This window comes from Meriones unguiculatus, chromosome 3 (genome assembly GCF_030254825.1).
Source record: "Meriones unguiculatus strain TT.TT164.6M chromosome 3, Bangor_MerUng_6.1, whole genome shotgun sequence".
Taxonomy (NCBI): Eukaryota; Metazoa; Chordata; class Mammalia; order Rodentia; family Muridae; genus Meriones; species Meriones unguiculatus.
This window is the reverse complement of record NC_083351.1, coordinates 62,811,322-62,829,756: the sequence shown is the minus strand read 5'-3', so window position 1 is coordinate 62,829,756 and position 18,435 is coordinate 62,811,322. Positions and strand designations below refer to the sequence as shown.

The 18,435-nt window shown below is 37.9% G+C and overlaps 1 protein-coding gene across 1 annotated transcript in view; it reads left to right on the top strand.

Moving 5' to 3' along the window:
* The window catches only part of Cntnap2 (contactin associated protein 2), a 2,202,731-nt gene that overhangs the window by 1,309,067 nt on the left and 875,229 nt on the right, over positions 1-18,435 (top strand). The window lies entirely within an intron of this gene.

The window sequence follows — 18,435 nt, the reverse complement described above, 5'->3', positions numbered from 1 at the left end:
GTGTGTCTTTCTGCTTCTGGGATAGCTCACTCAGGATGATCCTTTCCCTATCCCACCATTTACCTGCACATTTCATGATTTCCTTGTTTTTTTTATTGCTGAGTAATATTGCACTGTGTATATGTACCACAATTTCTGTATCTATTCTTCATTTGAGGGGCATCTGGGTTGTTTCCAGCTTCTGGCTATTACAAATAAAACTGCTACAAACACGGTTGAGCAAATGTCCTTATTGTGTACTTGAGCCTCTTTTGGATATATGCGTAGGAGTGGTATAGCTGGATCTTGAGGAAGCACTATTCCTTGTTGTCTGAGAAAGCACCAGATTGATTTCCAGAGTGGTTGTACCAGTTTACATTCCCACCAGCAGTGGAGGAGGTTTCCCCTTTCTTCACAACCTCTCCAGCATGTGTTGTCACTTGAGGTTTTGATCTAAGCCATTCTGATGGGTGTAAGGTGAAATCTCAGGGTCGTTTTGATTTGCATTTCCCTAATGTCTAATGATGTTGAGCATTTCTTTAAGGGTTTCTCTGCCATTTGATATTCCTCTATTGAGAATTCTCTGTTTAGCTCTGTTCCCCATTTTTTAATTGGATTACTTGATTTGTTGCTTTTCAACTTCTTTAGTTCTTTATATATCCTGGATATTAGCTCTCTGTCAGATAGAGGGTTGGTGAAGATTCTTTCCCAATCTGTAGGCAGTCATTTTGTTTTGAGGATGGTGCCCTTTGCTTTACAGAAGCTTTTCAGTTTCATGAGGTCCCATTTATTGATTGTTGCTCTTAGAGCCCATGTTGTTGGTGTTCTGTTCGGGAAGTTGTCTCCTGTGCCAATGAGTTCTAGGGTCAATGAAACCAAGAGCTGGTTCTTTGAGAAAATCAACAAGATAGACAAACCCTTAGCCAAACTAACTAAATGGCAAAGAGACACCATCCAAATCAACAAAATCAGAAATGAAAAGGGGGACATAACAACAGATACTGAGGAAATCCAAACAATCATTAGGACTTACTTCAAAAGTCTATATGCCACAAAATTTGAAAATCTAAATGAAATGGACAATTTTCTTGATCGATTCCACTTACCAAAGCTGAATCAAGACCAGGTAAATCAATTAAATAGTCCTGTATCCCTTAAGGGAATAGAAATGGTCATCAAAAGTCTCCCATCTAACAAAAGCCCAGGACCAGACGATTTCAGTGCAGAATTCTACCAGACTTTTAAAGAGAGATCCTTTTTACTGGACTCTTTTTTTTTTTCTTTTTTTTTTAATTTTATTTTTTTCTTATCAGTTACATTTTATTAACTCTGTATCCCAGCCGTATCCTGCTCCCTCATTCTCTCCCAATCCCACCCTCCCTCCCTCATCTCCACCGTGCCCCTTTCCAAGTCCACTTATGGGGAGGACTTCCTCCCCATTCATCCGATCCTGTTTTATCAGGTATCTTCAGGACTGGCTGCAAAGCCCTCCTCTGTGGCCTAACAGGACTGCTCCTCCTTTGGGGGTTTACTGGACTCTTGTCTACAATTTTTACAATCAGTCTTAATGGTCGATTTGACAAGGCCTGTAATCACCTGGGAGGTAGGCCTCTGCACACCTTTATAGGGGTTAGTTTAATTAGATTAACATAGGTGGTAATGTCTGCCCACTGGGGTAACATCAGCCCCTGGGTTAGCATCCTGGACTTGGCTGAAAAGGAAGAGATGGAGCCTAGCACAAGCATTCACCGTCTCTGATTCCTGACTCTGGATGTAATGTGACCAACTTGCTCAGTGCCCTACCACTGTGTGTTCCTCTGTGCAATGTGTTGTACCCTGGAGCTGAGACACACCAATCTCCTCCGCTCTGAAGTCACTTTGTCATATATATATATATATATATATATATATATATATATATATCTGACTAACGGTGAAAAATAGGACTAATGCGATAACCCAGATGTTAAATCAAACATAAAGTTTGGAAATAAGCTTCATGATAAAAACTTATTTTTAGGACAGAGGTAATCTCAAAGGAAAGTTTGCTGAAAATTATTTGTTTGATATCAGCTGTTAGTGATGAATGTTTCTTATAAAATAGTTACCAGTGTCTCCTGTACATAGGGATTAGATGTTGAAAACCCTCAAACAGTAATTGAGATCACATACAATTTATTTCTGGTACTAAAACCTAATTTAGAGGGATTTTGAATTAGGGTTTAAATTGGAACTTAAAATGAAATCTACTGTTCCTCTTGTCACCTGTGGTTCCAAAGTACCACCTCTGAAGCCAGGATAGAGGAGTATTGGATCTTTATAAGTCATAACCCCCATGGTTACCTATCCATGGACTGGGCTCACTCCCACACTTTCTCATGTGGGAATCAAAAAAAGCAAAACTAATCTGGGACAAGCTACAGTTTTCATGCTGGGATCATTTAGACTCCAGCAGTCTTCCTATTTGTTAGTTTAAGATAACTGTGTTTTCTTAATTAGAAAGCCCGGTGGAAAACAGACTTGAAACTGGAGAGTCCTCTGCTAAAAAGTAAAAGAAATGGAATGCCAATAGTTAGGATGATGAGCTTATTATCAACACACTCAAACAAAAATGGCAACAAATCTACAGATACGAAGGAGCGATACATTATTAGTAAATAAACAGAACTGCTTACCGCTGTTGTGATGTATTAAGGACAGAATGTGTGTGTTGTCAAAACAAACAAGCAAACAAACAAACAAAGCGATACAAGGTATGTTGCCTTCTCAGAGTTGTACCCAGATCTTGACAACAATCCTAATCTCCTAAACCCTTTCCAGGAGCTACCCCAAGCCTGAAGCCACTAGAATGTACAAATCAAGGAAGGAAGACTTTCGGGAGAGGGGGAAGCAAAGATGAGTAGAGATAATGAGTAGTGAGCAGGGAAATGTGGCAGGTTTTGGCCTTTGAATTGCAAAATCAAAATTCCTAGTCCTTTGCATTCCATAGTATGGCTTGTGGAAGATAATGAAATTTATGCATCTCTCAAGTGGCCCTAAAGATTGTGAAAATGTACTTTAGAGAGAATGGAAATATATGTATGCTAAGGTATTTAATGTATTCTTAATTTAATGTATTCTTAGAGTCAAAAGTATTTTAGAAGTGAAGTCAATGAATAATGGTTTGCTTTGGTTTTATCTTGTCAACAAAGCCAGTGAAAGACATGGTGGTGAGCATAAGTTACTAATGCCTCTTATGGAATATTTACCAGTAAAACACAGGAAATAAATTAAAGCCTCTGTAATCTCACACTGGCACTTATTCCTCCTTCTTTCCCACAGATGAGAAACAATAAGAAAGATTATAAATCAGTTATTAAAGCCAATCAAAGGAAAAGGCACAGATATTTTTATATTAAAATACTGTAAATACAGACCAGCCAAGTCTCATAACTGATTATTTCTTGGCTAGATCGCCAATAAAAACTTTTAATTTTATATATGTGTATTTTTGTTCTTGCTTGTGTTTATTATTTTTTTATTATTTAAATTTTTTAATTTAAATTTATTTTTGTCATATTCTTTCCCTCCCCCAAGCCCTTCTAAATCCTCTCCTCCTCTCTACCTTCCTAAGTTTTTCCCCCAAATAAGCAAAACTGTATACAAAAGCAAATTCTTCCCAAAACAAAGAAAACATAATAACACCCCAAACACACTGTAACCAGTGTTTGCTACTTTGTGGGTTCTTTTTTTTCCCACCTTCTCTACCCCTTTTCTTCTACCCTTGTAATCCAACCACCTAACACTACATAAGATAAAAAAAAAAAAATCATAGAGAGAAAAATAAAGAGATCCCTAAATAAAGTATAATGTTAGGGGTATAAAAGGGAGCAACATTATCATTAGATTACTTCCTACTGATTAGGGATGCCAAGTTTCTTGGGGCAAGTTTAATCTTTGCCATCAGGTTATCTAATTTCTTCTTGTTGTTGTTTCTTCTTTGTTCATGATTACTTAGTAAACCTTGACCAACAACAACCAACAACCAAAAAACAACCCCATCCACCAATGACTAATAATTATCAACCTTGTTTCTAGAGGCCCTTGCATTTAGGTACCCTCTGAAAAATTCCCTGAATTCCAAGTGTCAGATAATCACAAAACTGCCTGGCCAAACCATCTCTCCAGTAGAGCATGAGGCAAATCAAGGTCAACTGTTGCAAATCAACCCCACCTGCTAAAACCTGGGATTAAAAGAAAAACTTTTTAATAATAGTACGTGTTTTCTTAAAGAAACCAAAATTCTAGAATTCTCATTACAACCCACACCAAACTATAACCACATAAAAGCACACACACACACACACACAGAAAAAACTATGTAGTTTTGGTCAACTACTCTTGAACATGACAATGTCTGCCCTTGAGTAGTTGATATACCCAGTGCATGGAGAATACTGATTTTCCTTCTCTCATGACACTTTAGTTGTTAATTTTTACTATAGTGGCTAGATTTTCATTAATCATTCATTTTTAAACAGAGTAAAATAAAATAGATTAAGAAAAAAATCTATCATATTGAAGTTGGAAAAGACAAACCATACAGAAGTAGAAGAGCCCAAGAAAAGGTACAAGAATCAGAGACCCAATTGTTCACACACTCGGAATCTACACAAAAGTATTAAACTTGAAGCCATAATATAAACATAGAGGGCCTGGTTGAGACCCATGCAGGCCCTGTGCAAGCTGTGCAGTCTCTGGGAATTTATATGAGCTCTGCTCCTGCTGACTTAGAGGGCCTTGTTTTCCTGGTGTCCTCCATCCTCTCTGGCACTAATATTCCTTTTACCTCCTCTTCAGTAGGGTTCCCTGAGCTCTCAGGTGAGAAATTTGATAGAAAAATTCCATTGGTGGCTGGTTGTTCAAGGTATCTCTACATAATCTCTGTCTGTGATCCTGTCTTCTGTAGGGATAAGTTTTTCTGGTGGTAACTGAACAAGGCACTGATCTATGAATATAGCTCATTAGAGTCATCTTATCACCCCCCCCTTTAGAACAATATTAATTAGTTTTAGCCAAGGTCCCTGGACTTTCTAGTGTCAGATTATTGGTCACCCAAGCAATCTTGGGTATGATTTTCATCTGGTGTTTATATTTCAGCATACAGAGTAAGTACCTGTACCAAAGACACTGACACATGCGGGTAAAGGCTCTATATAGGTACTGGCTCAACATCTCCATATTCAATGAGTCCTGTAGGTATTGTTTTCAACAATGGGGTTTTACTGTCAGTTTGTGGCGAGCAACTTATATGGTCTTGGTAATAGCCTGAGTTCTTTGACATCCAATACACAATTATGTTATATGTCACATAGGCTTTTCTCTACATTATCTGAATCCAAATTATAGTACATTCTCTAACTCTTATTGCAAATTAGGTCGCTGAGTGTGACTTTCCATCTTTTAATACACATGTCTTGTCTCCTGTTTACTATGTGTAAACTGTTAAATACATTTTAGTAACTGAGCATAATTATTGTCAACAGGTATAACTACAATAACTATAAAGCACTCAAATGTCACAAATGTTACCTTTAAAGCTGGGTCTGGTGGCACATTCCTATACTCTCAGCACTTGGGAGTATAAACAAGACAATAGTGAATATGAGGAGAGTCTGGGCTACAAAGTAAGAATCTATTGGAAACAAATAAAAACAAAATAGGTTTACCAGATTCTGAGCATCTGTAGTCCTTGGCTTCATCTTGAGGAAATATCCCCATAATGGGAAGAATTGTCAAATACAAAATAATTTTGATTTGATGGTTTTTACAGATATTTTGTACACCACTTACCACTTACTCATTTTTGTTTTAAACAAAACATCAGAGAACTTCCAGACAAATCTCACTGCCAAAACCCAGACAAGACTATCACAGGAAAGGACATAGGTAGACTAGTGTCCTTGACAAACACAGTATCAAAAATTTGAAATATGTCTATTTTGAGTTTATGTATTTGTTTCTAATCTTAGGGACATTGCTTTCAGCTCTTTATCTAATCAGTACAATATTGGTGATAGACTTGTGTTAAGGCATATTCCTCTTATATTTAATTTATTGATAATTTTAATATAAAAAAGTTAAATTACATTGAATGTTTTTTTTCTACAAAATGATCAAACAATTTTATCCCTCATTGTGTTAATAATTTTTAAGACACATTGATTCATGCATGTGGACTCACCTTTTTGACCTGTAGATAAATCCAATGCCTCTTGACCCTAAAATTAAGAACACAACAAGAGTTCAAGGCCCTTCCCCACTTTTTCTTCTAACAGGTTTAGTGTGTCTGGTTTTATATTGAGGTCTTTGATCCACTTAGACTTTAGTTTTGTGCAGGGTGATAAGTATGGATCTATTTGCATTTTTCTACATCTAGGCATCCCGTTAGACCAGCACCATTTGCAGAAGATGCTATCTTTTTTTCCATTGTATGATTTTTGGCATCTTTGTCAAAACGAGGTGTCCATAAGTGTGTGGATTTATTTCTGGGTCTTTTATTCAGTTCCATTGATCCACCAGTCTGTTTCTATGCCAGTACCATGCAGTTTTTATTACTTTTGCTCTATAGTACAGCTTAAGATCAGGGATGGAGATACCTCCTGAGGATCTTTTATTGTAGAGGATTGTTTTAGCAATTCTGGGTTTCTTGTTATTCCATATGAAGTTGAGAATTTTTCTTTCAAGGTCTGTAAAGAATTGTGTTGATAATTTTATGGGAATTGCATTGAATCTGTAGATTGCTTTTGGTAAGATGGCCATTTTTACTATGTTAATCCTGCCAAGCCATAAACATGGGAAATCTTTCCATCTTCTGATACCTTTTTCTAAGTCTTTCTTCAGAGACTGGAAATTTTTTTCATACAAGTCTTTGACTTGCTTGGTTAGGGTCACACCAAGGTACTTTTTGTCCTTTGTGGCTATTGGGAAGGGTGTTGTTTCCCTAATTTCTTTCTCAGCCCTTTTGTCTTTTGTATACAGGAGGGCTATTAATTTTTTTGAGTTGATTTTGTATCCAGCCACTTTGCTGATGGTGTTTATCAGCTGTAGGATTTCCCTGGTAGAATTTTTGGGGTCACTCAGGTATAATATCATATCATCTGCAAATAGTGATACTTTGACTTCTTCCTTTCCAATTTGTATCCCCTTGATCTCCTATAATTGTCTTACTGCTCTAGAAAGGACTTCCAGAACTATGTTGAAGAGATAGAGAGAGAGTGGGCAGCCTTGCCTTATCCCTGATTTCAGCAGGATTGATTTAACTTTCTCTCAGTTTAGTTTGATGTTGGCAATAGGCTTGCTGTATATTGCAAGCCTAGGTATGTTTAGGTATGTGTCTTTTATCCATGATCTCTCCAAGACTTTAAACATGAATGAATGTTGGATTCCAACTTCCTGAACAGAACACCAACAGCACAGGCTCTAAGAGCAACAATCAATGGGACCTCATGAAACTGAAAAACTTCTGTAAAGCAAAGGATAGTGCTGTCAAATCAAAACGATTGCCTACAGTTTGGGAAAGGATTTTCACCAACCCTATATCTGACAGAGGGCTAATATCCAGTATATATAAAGAATACAAGAAGTTAAATAGCAACAAATCAAATAATTCAATTAAAAAATTGGGTACAGAGCTAAACAGGGAGTTCTCAATAAAGAAATATCACATGGCAGAGAAACACTTAAAAAATGCTCAACATCCTTAGTCATCAGGGAAATGCAAATCAAAATGACCCTGATATTTTACCTTATACCCATCAGAATGGCTAAGATGAGTAACTCCAGTGACAACACATGCTGGAGAGGATGTGGAGAAAGGGGAATAATCCTCCACTGCTGGTGGGAATGTAAACTTACACAACCACTTTGGAAATCAGTCTGGAGCTATTTCAGACAGTTAGGAATAGTTCTTCCTCAAGATCCAGCTATACCACTCCTAGGCATATATCCAAAAGACGCTCAAGTACACAACAAAGACATTTGCTCAACCACGTTTGTAATGTTTGTAGCAGATTTATTTGTAATAGCCAGAAGCTGGAAACAGCCCAGATGCCCCTCAGTTAAGGAATGGATACAGAAATTGTACATCTACACAATGGAATATTACTCAGCAATAAAATCAAGAAAATCATGAAATTTGCAGTTAAATCGTGGGAACTGGAAAAAATAATCCTGAGTGAGATATCCCAGAAGCAGAAAGACACACAAGGTATAAACTCACTCATATGTGAATATTAGACTTATAATATAGGATAAACATACTAAAATCTGTACACATAAAGAAGCTAATCAGGAAGGAAGACTCTGGCTAAGATGCTCAATCCACATTCAGAAAGGCAAAGAGGATGGACATTGGAGGAGAGAGAAAACAGGACAGGACCTACCACAGAAGGCCTCTGAAAGGCTCTACTCTGCAGGATATCAAGGCAGATGCTGAGACTTATAGCCAAACTTTGGGCAGAGTGCAGAGAATCTTATGAAAAAAGTGGGAGATAGTAAGACCTGGAGAGGGCAGAAGCTCCACAAGGACAGCAACAGATCCTAAAAGTCTGGGAACAGAAGTCTTTTCTGAAACTAATACTCCGGCTAAGAACCACTCATAGAGATGGCCTGGAACTCCTGTGCAGAGGTAGCCTATGTCAGTTCAGTGTCCAAGTGGCCTCTATAGTAATGGAGATAGAGACTGCCTCTGACATGAACTGATTGGCCTGCTCTTTGATCACCTCCCCCTGAGGGGGCAGCAGCCTTACCAGGCCACAGAAGAAGACAATGCAGCCACTCCTGATGAGGCTTGATAGACTAGGATCAGAGGGAAAGGGAGGAGGACTCCCTTATCAGTAGACTGGGAAAGGGGCATGAGGGGGGAAAAGGGAGGGAGGATTGGGAGAGGAGGAAAGAGGGAGATACAGGGGGGGGAATACAAAGTGAATAAAATGTAATTAGGAAAAAGTAAAAATAATTAATAAAAAATAATCATAATAGAACAAAACAAGAATGCCTATTCTCAAAATTTCTATTCGGTAATTATTAGGAATCATTTTCAGAACTGGGAAAGAAAGAGAAAGAAAAGACATCCAAACTCTGCAACATGAAATCAAATTATTTCTGATGGTAGAGATGTGATCTTATGCTTTGAAACTATACCAAACAACTTTTCAAAGAATCAAGTGTATCCCCAGTAAAGATATAAAATTAAAACTACAACATGAAGGCTATCTCAGTGGGTAGAAGCAATTGCCACTAAATTTGACCACTTAAGTCCAGAAACCCCTGTCGTGGAAAGAAAGAGACAAATTATAAAAGTTTTCCTCTGACCTCCACCTACATGCTATGTAGCAGGCACATATGCATGCACACACACATACTCAAACAAATGCAATAAAATGTATATTAATAACATTAAAAGCCAAATAGCAAACAAAATCATAAATGTTGCTGAGAAAACTTAATATATATTCAGAAAAAATAAAACTAAATTGTCCCATGCATTGCATCACTAACAAGACTTACTCAGAGTAAATTCATACATAGCTTGTTTGTTGAATATTCGCCTAGCATGTATGAGGCCCCGGGCTTTACCCCTAGTTACTCAATAAGTAAAGTAATAGACTAAAAAGAGAATCACTCAAAATGTATTGAAGAATTGTAAGTGATATCTAAAGACATAAAGCCTTTAGATACACATGGAACAGACCCCTTGATGGTACCTTGTCAACTTGATAAAAATCTAGAATCACATAGAAGACAAGCATCTTGGCTGAGTTAGACTGGGTGAATTGGAGTTGAATGGCCTGCTCTAAAATGGAAAAGGAAGCTGAGCAGCACCATTCATCCCTCTCGGTGTCTTCACTGTGGATGTGAAGTGACCAGCTGCATGCTCTTGACACCATAACTTTCCCACCTTGATGAGCTGTGATATAAATAAACTCTTCAGTCCTTAAATTGGTTTTGTCAGGTATTTTGGGAAAGCAATGAAAAAACTAACACTGACTCTAAAGCTATAATAATAAACATGAAAACAAAATGAAATGCTGCTGCACAGCAAAGGACCACTTAAAAAAAAGTGAGAAACCCATGGAGTGACAGGAAATATTCTCCATATCACATGTCTTACAATGTCAGGCTCTACAATAGATAAAGATCAATTCACCTCAGAAATAACCACAGCATTAAATACTTGGGCAAAGAAGCCAAGTAGACACTTTATTTTTTTAAGAAGATATGCAAACTGGCAAGAGGGACCCAAAAGTTTAAATTACAAATCATACAAATCCTGAAGAGATACAATCTCTTCATGAATGGCTAGTGCCAATGAACACGACTAACATGTAGGATGTAGGGAAAAGGTGCTCTTAAACCGTGTGGGTGGATATGGAGCTTGACCTATCCTTGTCAAAATGGTAGTCCAAAATTCCTCTAAATACATACATACATACATACATAAAAAACAGAAACACTGGATTATGCGGCTCTCTTCCTTCAGAACACAGGTCCAAGGAAAATCAAAAGAATGTGTCAATGAGATATCTACATGACCATGTTCATTTTAGTATTATTTATAATAGATAAGATATATAAACAACATACATTTTGATGAGTGATGAAAATGTTTCATACATACATGCATATACATGTACTAAAAATGCATATTTATATGTATATAAGAATATGTGTTCACCTTATGTATATTATTCAGTCATGTGTGAAAGGAAACCCTGCCACTTGCAACTACACAATTGAGCCCAGAGGACAGTATCCTAACAAGTCATACAGATGGAGTTAAAAACCAAACCAAAACAAAAAAGCCCACTGCAGAGACAATTATATCTATAATATTTTTAAAAACAAAGGCAAATTTAAATCCATGGAAAACAAAGAGTAGAAGAATAGTGGCAGCCAGCCATTGAGGAGATGAAGAATGGAGAGGCTGATCAATGTAAACAAAGTTTCAGATAAATACTTTTTAAGGCCCAAATGCACACAGGAGAACATTTTAGGAACGAAGAGGTATGTATAAAAATTGAGCTATATAGTCTTCAATTCTGCATATAAGAAAACATTACTAGTCTACTTTTCAGATTACAAAATATTGGTTCAAAGTACATGACAGAGCCGAGATTCCATACTATTTATTGTTTTGTCAAATCTTACTATCATATAGCCTTCCTTTTGGCACAGCTTTTGTAACTCTCCGCGCACCCACATTTATGCAGTTGAGAGAGACCATTTTGAGAAACATACTATATTGGAAGGTCTAGTAGATGAGCCAGCAGTATCCCACACATGCAGGCTGGTATCCACAGATTCTTCTCAGCTCCATGGCAGCTGTTGTGGGAATGAATTTAAGAAGCCTCTTAGAGAAGCCAGGGACACTCACATCCTTCTGGATGGGTGTGAAATCCCAGTTCTCAAGACTCCTAACTACCACGAATTCCAATCACTCTGTCTTACAATGACACATAAAAGCATTATGGAAATGGTGAAATCTTAAAGATTTGTATAAATGAGTTTAAAATAACAGTTTAAATTTATAGGTTTATATATTTGTGTGATACACACTATAATATGTAGCTCATAAGTTACTATATATAGCATAATTTAAAACTTACTTTATATATTTATAATATGCATTTATATTTATATGTTAATTATATTTCTCTTACATGTAGTATGTATATTTGCATATGATACATATTTATATGTTGTGGTTATAGCATATGTCTATTAATCTTTAACAAATTAGACTATTAACTTTTGAATCAGAAAATTGGATTCTCCAGCTTTTGTGTGTGTGTTTGTGTGAGTGATTGAAATTTGTTCTTTGCTAACCTAAGTATTTTTGCTCTTGTTAATCACATGTACACACATGCCTTCTAACAGATGCATCTTTAGCACATGGTCAGAGGCTCCTTTCATCAATGGCTCCTCTGTGAAGACTGTGCTTTGATAGTCAGCCCATATGTTTTTTTCTCTTCCCCTGAAAGTGCGGAGCTCTGGAGGCTGCAAGGCTCACTGAGGGCTCCTGGCTCAGAAATCCTCCTCTCAGCACTCTTCTGACGTTATTAATGGCCCTGATGTACAAACCTAGAATAAAATAGAATTAAAATCCAAAGTTAATTTCAAGCTCCATTAGAAATTAAAGGTGTTGGGAAAGAAATCAATATTTGCCTGCTGCAAAATGACTAAATTCAAAGCAATTAATTCTATTATTTTGTAACTTCTAAAAACTATAAAGGAAACTCAAACTATAAAATACTGCCACGCTCACACAATATACCCAATATGTGTGACTGCAAACAATGAGAATGAATGTCCAAGACAACAAGCAAAAATCTATTTTACTACTTTATAGCTACAACATGTAGTACACACTCTAAAACTTGTCTTAAAATAGGGCCAATTATTCTCCAAAATTTGTGTTTATTTCCAGCAATTATCAACACACTGATGTAAATCTGGAAGAATTTAGAGCCAAGAGAGCAAAGAGATTTATTTAAATGGAATAAATGTATCTTTTTTTCTTAAATTTGCTTTCACTTTTCTAGCTTCCTTTTAAGTCCTGCTGTAGATAACCAAAGAAACAACTCTAGAACACTGCATTCCCAGAAAGCATAAAGTATCCTGCAACCTGTAGAGTTGTGGGTCATGGGAGACATAAAAGCTATGCTCAGTAAAAGCTTTTTCATGTCAGAGTCCATACCGCTCCTTTCTGCAATGTCTTTTGGGGAAAGTCTGAGTTTACAAATGGGTCCTTTGCAGGTCCAGAAAGATCAGAGTCAGAAGGCTTTGAGTCAGAGCTGTGATGGTAATGTGTCACTCATCCCCTTTTTGTCTCAGGAAAGGACCTCATGGGAACCAGGTCCAGTCTCATTACTCATGACAGCAGATTGGGGTGAACACTGGGAAAAGATAATTACAAATCAAAACAGCTGTTGCCTAAGGAAAGGTCAAGAGCCCTCCAGTCTTGCCTTTCTCTGTTTGTGTGACAAAAACAGTCAATATGATTAAGGACTGAGAGCAACAAGGAAAACATACCAGACACCAACAATACCCTCACACTCTCAGTAAGAGCACAGAGCAATGCTCAGCAAAGACTTTTGTCCTTTGAAGTATATTTTGACACATCAGTCCAATGGCTGGTAGCCAACAATTTAACATCTTTACAATGTTATCTTTCAAAATTCTATTAGATGTAGTTTCCTTGATGGTGTGGCTTGTCTGACCTCAAGAGTAGAAAGCTAGGCTTCATGGGAAGCTGCTTGGGTCACCAACCTCTACCCATTATCTTTTCTGTGCCACTCTTGCTTTGACAAAATCTTGACTGATTAAAGTGGCTTTCAGTGTCTCTTCAAACAGTTTGATATCTTCCTTCTTGTGACATTTTAAGTGGAGAATGCATGTTGGAGTATGTCAGGCTTGGTCCTCACCTTCTTCTTGGGTATGATGAAAATAATAGTTTTAACTTGAAAGTTTTTCGGCTGGGCCTCAGATACTTATTCTATGTAAAATGTGTGTAAAATGGATGTTCATTATCAGTTGTGTTATATAATAGGGCACAAAAAGCAGTGGCTGTGGATGCAAGTGTATAATGTCCATTCCTGGTGCTTCTAGGTCAGGCAAATTCTCTCCCTTCAGCAAGATCTATCCGCAGGAAGACATAGATGCCTACCATTGCCCTCTGCACAGGAAGAGGACTAGTCAGTGAAAATAACCTTAAGCAATGCCAGTGTAGAATACAGTCCTGTGGGGGCGGCATAGGAACATGGGTAACAGGTTTAAACATTCTGACTATTTCTCAAAATTGTCAGGGACACAGGATAGCAATGTGATGCAATCATATTGTCCTGAGTTTTTGTAGGTACCTGTTAACTCTTCCTGTGCCTTCCCTACTCTCCTTGTCACTGTAGCTTTAATTTCCATATACCACATAGAGAATCTTGCCTCTTAATTGGTAGTATAGCACACTGTTGAAGCTTAAAATATAATTAGTAGTTGAATGACCATCTCTCAATATTATATATTGTGTTTCTACAATAAGCTCAGCATGTTGAAATTCAGCTTTTCCTCTTCCCATCCCAATACCTGCTCTGCCATAGAGCAGGATGGTCCATTAGGAGCCAAAGCAGTTGCTAAAGACACCATCTGTAAAGCCTGATGCAGTTACTCATCCCGTTCAGCATCCTCCTTGTACAGCATCACTGTATTCCATTGTATTCCTTCCACCTTCCCCCTCAGGCCTGTGCCTTGGTACAGTGTCCTTTTTTCTGAGTAACGTTAAGAACCTGCCAAATCCTGATTTGAAACCCTCAGTTTATCCATCCCCCATCAGTAAGAAGTACAAGATGCAGTCACTTCTCAGCTTAAGACCAGTCCAGCAGTCACCAAGGTTGTTAGCACAAAATCTGAGAAACGTGAATCTTCTCACACTGGACTCTACCTGTTACTTCATCTCCACACGCTACAGTTAAGATGTACATCTTTTGTTCTTCCTACAAGCCTTTACATGGGGGGGGACAGCAGGGGCCACCAAGTCTGTCAGAAAGAGTAATGCAGATTTACAGGCTGTTTTTAAACCAGGTCACAGGGCAAGACAGATGTAGAAGAGATTCAACAGATGCTTAATATACAATTAAAGGCGGCTCCATACATACCTAAATTGACACCTGTAAAATACAAAACAAATTTTCATTATGAAAAAATGGAGCTGAACTTTGGCTAAACCTTTAGGTATATGCTCTTTTGTTTCTTCCCTTTACTGTATACTGGTCCTCTCCATTCTGTATCAAGTGGAGAAAATATAATATTGGTGAACATAACAAAAATATTTGGAAGGAGTAAAGTAAAACCCCCATCACTGTTCCTATCAGTTCTGTTTTAAGATGGTTTCTCACCAGTCTAAGAGGGAGGGCAGTATTCACAGTTAAATACATTTAAGGGAAGGAGAACCCCTTCTTAATGTCTTACTGACAAAAACGACCTCCAATATAGGGTTTTACCTTTTTGAACTGCCTAGACTGTGTTCTGATGTTTTCTCTGCAGACATAGTAATCCAGAGATTTAGTGAATTCGGTGGTGTTTCTGAGAACTGAAAGAAAAAGGAATTTGGACTTCATTATGTAATGTGGATACCACCTCTCAATACATCAGTTCTGTGTTTATCTGGTTTAAGTTTTCTTTTCTCTATTATTTGACTATAGCTGGATAGTCACCTGAATAGGAGAAAATAAACATGTAGATTTCATGTTGCTATCCCAAGAGTTTTAGCTAAGGTCTATGGAACTGATACTTTCAAATTTATGTTTTTTTTTAAACTTGTATGAGCTTTTTGCCTGGGTGTGTAACAAATGTTTTCATGCCACCCAAAGAGGGCAGAGGATGGCATCAGTTTCCCTAGAACAGGAGTCCAAGTGGTTGATAAATTGCCATAGATTTGCTGGGAACTGAATCTGAATTATTTACAAGAGTAGCAAGAACTTTTGAATGCTGAGCCATCTCTCCATCATCCTCCCCAATGAGTCTGATTATTATCATTTATTAGAATTTATTCCCCTTGTATCTTGGCTGTTGTCCCCTCCCTCGTCTCCTACCCATCTCACCCTCCCTCCCTCTTCTTCCCCTATGCCCCTTTCATAGTCCACTGATAAGGGAGGTCCTCCTCTCTATCTGACCCTAGCCTATCAGGTCTCATGAGGACTGGCTGGCTTGTCTTCCTCTGTGGCCTGACAAGGCTGCATCCCCAGAGGGAGGTGATCAGAGAACCAGCCACTGAGTTCATGCCAGAGAAATCCCTTGTTCCCCTTATTAGGGACCCCACTTGGGCTACATAGTACCTGGGTTTTAGGTTCTCTCCATGCATTGTCCTTGGCTGGGGTACCATTCTCTGTGGGGGCCCCCACGGCTCAGGTTTATTTTTTTTTTCTGCTTTTTTGGTCTCCTTTTGGAGTTCCTGTTCCTTCCAGGTCTTTCTGTCTCCCCTTTCTTTCATAAAATTCCATGCATTCTGCCCAAAGTTTGGCTATGATTCTCAGCCTCTGCTTCGATACCTTGATCAGCAGAGTCTTTCGGAGGCTGTCCATCTGCACTAGGCTCCTGTCCTTTTCCCTTTCTTCTCCTGCTTTTGATGTCTATTGCATTTGTCCTTCTGAATGAGAATTGAGCATCTTCCCTAGGGTCTTCCTGCCAGACACACTAACCTCTTAGAAGAAAAAGTAGGGAAGAGCCTTGACCTCATTGGCACAGGAGACAACTTCCTGAATAGAACACCAACAGCACAGTCTCTAAGATCAACAATCAATTAATGGGACCTCATGAAACTGAAAAGCTTCTGTAAAGCAAAGGACACTGTTGTCAAAACAAAACAACAGCCTACAGATTGGGAAACGATTTTCACCAATCCTATATCTGACAGAAGGCTAATATCCAGAATGTATAAAGAACTCACAAAGTTAAAAAGCAACAAACTAAGTAATACAATTAAAAAATGGGTAACGGAGCTAAACAGAGAATTCTCAATAGAGGAATATCGAATGGCAGAGAAACTCTTAAAGAAATGTTCAGTGTTCTTAGTCATTAGGGAGATGCAAATAAAAACAACCCTGAGATTTCACCTTACACCTTAGATCAATGCCTTAGATCAAAAGCTCAAGTGACAACACATGCTGGAGAGGATGTGGAGAAAGAGGAACCCTACTTCATTCCTGGTGGGAATGTAAACTTGTACAGCCACCTTGGAAATCAATCTGGTACATTAGGGATAGTGCTACCTCAAGATCCAGCTATACCACTCCTAGACATAAACCCAAAATATGCTCAAGTATACAGCAAGGACATTTGCTCAACCATGTTCAAAGCAGCTCTGTTCATTACAGCCAGAATCTAGAAACAATCTAGATGTCTCTCAATGGAGGAATGGATTCAGAAAGTGTGGTACATTTACACATTGGAATACTACTCAGCCATTAGAAACAAGGAAATCATGAAATTTGCAGGCAAATGGTGAGAACTAGAAAAGATCATCTTGAGTAAGATAACCCAGAAACAGAAAGACATACATGGTATGTACTCACTCATAAGTGTGTATTAGATATATAATATAGGATAAACATACTAAAACCTATACACCTGAGTCTGAATTTTAAGATGATTACTAGAAGACTGTGAAATGGTTACAACATTCCAATTTGGCTAGGCAAGTCTTCCCAGCTTGTTCCTCTGTCCTGTGTACTCTGAGTTTTCTTGACATACAGTTTCTTCATTGACTTCATGTTTGCAGGATTTTGAGTGGTATAACATCATTTATGCCCCTTTATCAAGCATCTGCTTTGCATTAGTCTTCGGATGTGGTTCCAGTCCCTTCTTTAATGGCCTCTTCATGAACTCATCTCCTCTCTCTTAGGAGTTGTAGTCACCTCATCTTTACTAGCATATAAAGATATGCCAAGAATACTACATAAAGATACAGAAACTTAAAATTCTCATACCTGCCATACACAGCACATAGGTGATGTAAGACAGGTCTTATATCTTGAGTCCATCATTCCAGATTCTGTGTTTATGTTAAATATGTGTTTGTGGTTACTAAAAACCATGTCAACAAAAGGAGTTCTCAGGGCTGATGAGATGGATCAGCAGTTATGAGGACCAAGTTTCCATTCTCAGCATCAACATGGTTGCTCAAAATTGTCTACAGCTCCACTTCAAGGGCTTCAATTCTCTCTTTTGGCTTCTATGGACACTTCATGCCTAGGGTGCACAGACATAGGCATGCAAAATACCCATACATATTTTTAAAAACTTTTTAAAGTCCTTCTCAAAATTATAACTTATGCTAAAATAAATAAGATAGAAGAAGAAGCACTGTTTTCCATAGTCCTGAAGGCAGACCAAATTAGGAACACTGTGTTCTGTCCGAATACAATTTATTCCAGTCCTGTTTAGTTTTTCACCCCCAGGCTACCCTTTTTATGTCAGTGACAAAAGGTGGTACTTTCAGTACATTACAATGCAAACCCATCGCCTCTTTGAACACTGCCTAACACTGTTTCTTTTATTCTGATCCTCATACACCTTTTAAGAGTTGCACCAGTACCAAGAATTCAGAGTAATGATTTCACTGTTTAATTCTACATGCCTTTGAGAAAAGGGCCCTTTCTTCTTCAAGCTATTTTTTTAATGAGAAAGCTAATTATCCCTTAAAACAACATTTTTTTGCATCTTGTAATAAAACTAGGATGTAATTTAGTAAGTTTCTAATAGTAAGTTAATGAGTTTTATCCAAGAGCTTGCATCATGTGGTGCATATTTTTTATGTATACATAATGTTTCTAATCTGAGCATGCTTGAGTTTTTAAAGTTCTGTCAGCAAAAAAGGGAGGCTAAAAACAGACTCAAAGCTCCCCAACATGCTGAATCCAAGCA